Source organism: Priapulus caudatus, unplaced genomic scaffold (assembly GCF_000485595.1).
Source record: "Priapulus caudatus unplaced genomic scaffold, Priapulus_caudatus-5.0.1 Scaffold157, whole genome shotgun sequence".
Taxonomy (NCBI): Eukaryota; Metazoa; Priapulida; class Priapulimorpha; order Priapulimorphida; family Priapulidae; genus Priapulus; species Priapulus caudatus.
The window spans coordinates 5,463-10,227 of NW_014577218.1; the positions used below are offsets into that span (position 1 = coordinate 5,463).

General features: G+C 41.0%; 1 long non-coding RNA gene across 1 annotated transcript; it reads right to left on the bottom strand.

The window, feature by feature from the left end:
- Nucleotides 1-11: 11 nt before the first annotated feature.
- On the bottom strand, nucleotides 12-4,527 carry LOC106806387. The gene is made up of 5 exons (XR_001393538.1): nucleotides 4,237-4,527; nucleotides 3,370-3,736; nucleotides 1,247-1,774; nucleotides 876-989; nucleotides 12-448 (listed from the first exon to the last, which is right to left on the bottom strand). It is a non-coding gene; the product is annotated as an uncharacterized LOC106806387 (long non-coding RNA).
- Nucleotides 4,528-4,765: the final 238 nt, after the last annotated feature.

A 4,765-nucleotide genomic window follows, 5' to 3' on the forward strand; every position in this document is an offset into this window, starting at 1 on the left:
TAACTCCCACGCTCTTGGGAGGGGGGAGGTGTGATTTCCCATGCTCTGACCAGCCAAGGTGTTGTCTCACCCCCCTGGCATCTTTGTCATTAAATATGCCAGTCAAATACTTCAAACATTGAACTGCTGACGTCTAAAAACGAACTCTATGAAAAACTACTCTGGATTCAATTAACAACACACGGATACATTACAAGGCAGCTTCACATTAACGTAGTGCGTCGTTGCAATAACAGTCTTGGCTTCAACGATTTCTGCACTCACGCCTCCCGTCAGCTTGATGTGTCTATGTCTGCACAAATGTCCTTTTACACGATTTGGTGGCTCGTTGTGGGCGTGTGCTGATCCGTGGGTGTGGCAGTGTTACACAGCTTCTCAACAGAAGTGAGTTTGAAGTCCTGGTTCCTTGTCCTGGTTCCTTGTTCTGGTTCCTTCCTGGTTCCTTGCTCTGTAACAACAGTAAAGACAAAAATGCAATGATTACATGCGAGATTATTAAGTTAATGAGCAACCCGTTAGGAGGCATTATAACAGATCATTTCAGTCAACACATTTATGGATATTTCTTATAATTCACATTCCTTATTTCCGATTCCAACTATAACAGTTCAGACAGACCAAATTAATTTGATAAAACCATAAAATAGGAAATTTTGATAAACAACAAAAAACTCCCTTTCTCCCTTTCTCCCTTTCTCGTCACACAACACATGCATGAACGCACGTATGCATACTTTCACACACGCACACATATATATGTATACATCTGATCCCTATCGGTATCCCTCTCTCTCATACTCTCTCACTACATGCTGCTCCTTACAACATGCCCACAAGACACGCTTTTTCCTAAGATATGGACAGGAACTACTCACTGTGTATTGCTAGTCTAAATGATAAGCGTGCATGGAGTGAATGGGGGAAAAGACAACTTGCTCCAATCCTAGCCTCACAACTCAACACACTGGCACCAATTATCCACCCTCTATCTGAAAACAGATACCTTCAAAGTGGCAGAACATGTATAGAGTTGGTTGAAATTGGTGAAAAACGTTTGGTTCTGCCAACCAGATAACGTCTTACATTGATCACTGAATTTGATACAAACACGTTTATATAGATCTATATATTGCAATTCACTGAATTATTTTTGCTTGTGCTGTAGTATCTAAAAAAACAAGTCTTCTCCATCTTCCTTGGGTCGCTAGCAGATATTTAGTTGGAGAAAGATGTTGGTGTTATTTACCTTCTTCGATGCACAGATTATCTAGCAGAGCAGCACTCCTTTAGCTATGTTTGTTCTTCCCTCCAATTAGGTCAATGCTGTGTTCAGTCACTTGCACATCTCCACTACATTAGACATCTTCACCGTAACCCTGGCACGGGAGGCTAAACAGGTGCTATGCCTTGCCCAAGGACACCCTGTAGCTAAGGGTGGCAGAGGAAGCTTAGGGTTGGAGGCTAAGCATGATGTTGCATGCAACTAGCTGGTATTAGAACTGAGCAATACTCTTCATTCTTCCCGACTGGTGATGAAATTCTGCCCATTGAGGTTCCCACTCGAGAGACGATGTTCCGGATTAGTGACATTTCAAGCCGTGTAGTGAGTCGATAGATAGATCTGCCTCCATATGATTTTAGCTGGACAATGGCGTACATCGTCTTCTGAGATATGTGGACGCTATAGCAGTTTCCACCTGATCATTTGATATCAGATTCAGACAAGCTAACTTGAGATTCCCATGGCTGACATATGAAGACATATAAACAGCAACTGCAAATAATACAAATTATTAAGATAAGTATATGGAAAATTCCACAAAAAATGTTCACTCAAGTAAAAACATTAATTGCCTAGTTTCTTATAGATTGCTTTAAAAAAAATTAAGTCATACTGACTTTCATCATAACGCAGATGCTGAGGCTCACTGATAACACATTTAAAAAAAATCGAGGTACACATCTTTGACATGCTATTTTAGGAATATAAATTAGCCAATCATGTAGTAGTATAGTACCATATCTGAGGTTAGTAAGTAGTTCAAAAAATTCACTTGCATTGCATGTCATATGAATCAGACTCCTGTTTTCTTACTATACATGAAAGCATAATTCATTCAGAAGAAAGTATGATAGCTTGAACAAAGTAAACAAACTGTCATGTCTGTTACGCAGAAAGTGTCATGACCGTTACACACCATTTTTTAATGAAAGATGGTTGCCTAAATACATTTACAGTTGTGTTCCTGGTGTAGTGGGTTATTCAAAGATTTGAATTAGACAAAAACTGGAAAGATATAGCCATGAAGCTCACAGAGTTTTCATGTGTACAGTACAGTGATAACCCTTGTCAATTTTCTGTCATGTCCATCATGGGAAATAAAATGTCCAATCTCTGAGCAACTGTTCAGTGAAATATCACATAATTTGTCATGTACATCCGTGACTGTCGAATGTTACCGATTCACAAAATATCAGTGGCGTAGTTACGGGGGGGGGGGGGCAAAGGGGGCCATTGCCCCCCTGTTAATCCGAAAATAAAATATAAAAAAAATAAGAATTGTTCTACTAAAAAGAGAATTGCCATAGTCAGAATAAAGGCTGTGTACATGTACTCAAAAGTGCCTCAAATACCATCTCCTGCAATCTACATTTTCAAAATGTTCAAGCCACTGAACAGTTACGTATTTTGGGAGCAGAGAACAACGAACAAAAATGTCGCTTTTTTGCATGGTGCCCAAAACAAAGATTGCAGAGCTGAGAGGTGGGGGAGCGTAGGGTGTGGAGAGGGAGGCGGAGGAACCATTAAAATATTAAGTCATCCACTATTTTGCGCAGTTCGCTGTTTTTGCCCCCCCCTGTTAAAAATCCTGGCTACGCCACTGCAAAATATAACAAGATTTCATTCTTCAAATTTGATCTTACTGTGTAGTTAATGTTAAGAAAACTGTACGACTGTCATGTCCGTTATGCTGGAATTGCCCATATATTCCATACAGTACTTTCAAGACAAACACATGTTAAACTAGACAAAGTGCACTCACGGAGTGCATACCTCCGCCAACGACATACGCCATACGACTCACGAACACACGAATAACCCACGATATACGCCAGCGTACTGACATGTACACGCTCCCATGTAACATGTATGTGTTACGAGCTGGCTCGCTGGGCTCGCTGACTCGCTGGCTCGCTGGGTGATATTGATCGACCGCCGCGCTAATATCGATCGTGCAAACACACGAACACACTAACACACGAGAGCGAAAACATAACCTCCTCCAACTCCGTTGGGCGGAGGTAATTATACATTGCAACTGACTGCATTATTTGTACCAGATTCATTCAACTTAAGAAAAACATTACCTATTATCAGAGATTTTTCTCTGAGAGTTCCTTTTCCACGCTTCCTTGTTTTTGGGACACCTGGCATTACTTTACTGGAGAAAGATGCTGGTGTTCTGGGCTTTCTGGTTATGAATTATCTTCTATATGGCAGTAATTCTTTGACTATGTCTTGCTCTCCTTCTCACCAGTGTTGTATTTATTATGTGTAATTAGGTGTTGAATTACTTGAACAAAAATATCATCTTAGCTCCGACTGCAGCGAACAAGTCCCAGCACACCCCAATATGTGTGCCCATCGCTGCAAGATGTCTACCAAGATGTCTCTCCAGTTGTTTTCCTTATAGTAGCACCCTTCACATGTGAGATCGTTTGTACATGGCGCAGCCTGTAAATCATAGAAGTGGATTAGCAAGGAACATAGCTTATCGTTCCTACTTATACATGCACATGCCGCCGCCCATTATCGCTGCTTCCCTCTCATACTCTCACCTTTCTCTCCTTCATACCCATGCTCCCTGTTCTCTAACTTACTCTCTTGTTTTTCTGTCTCAATCTCTGCTATCTCTCTTTCATCTATTTCCTGTGCTCCATCGCCCACTGTATTTCTCTCTTGGTCTCTTTTGACTCTCGCTCTCTCTCTCTCTCTTTCTGTATTTGTCTTATGCCTTCTCTTCTCTCTCAACTTTAGGTGTCCACACATAATGTGTGTAGTTGTTGGTCGATGAAAAAGTGTCAGTTGTTATTTTACATAACTTAAAACGCTAATTTCCTTAAAACTTAAATCTAGCCTGGTAGCCATTGCATGATTGGCATTGCCTGACCAAGTGTAGTAACTAGTAATGCTAACTTTATCATACTATTCATAGTGCTGTGGAGGAAGCTTACCTCGTAACTATGGAATGTTTAAAGTCTCTCCACTTTTCATACCGAGTATCATACAGCTAGAATTTGGTAGAAACAATGCTTGTATCGTCACTCAAATATCACAAAATACACGCCATTTTAGAAATTACCGAAAGCGCCATCTCCTGGTTTTTTATATATGAACTATATATGCATTTTTCAGCCCAAACTTTTTCACCCTCCACAAAGCACAAAATCTGGATATACGGCTATAATACGCGTTTTTACAGTCACACAAACACATATACACACATACGAACGGACGCGTACGCGCCCTCTTTCTTTCCTCCTACCCTCTCACTCCCTTTCCCTCGGTATCCCCCTCCCCCTCTCGCGGATAGTATCAGGAGTATATCAATAGATTCTATTGATAGACTCCTGATAGTATCGCGACTATCGCCCACGGCATCAAGTGCACGGTGAAAAGTTAGCCAGGCAAATGGCTGGTTTTCAGCCTCAACTTTTTCACGCCCCAAAGCACAAAATATGATTATACGGCTATAATACGCGT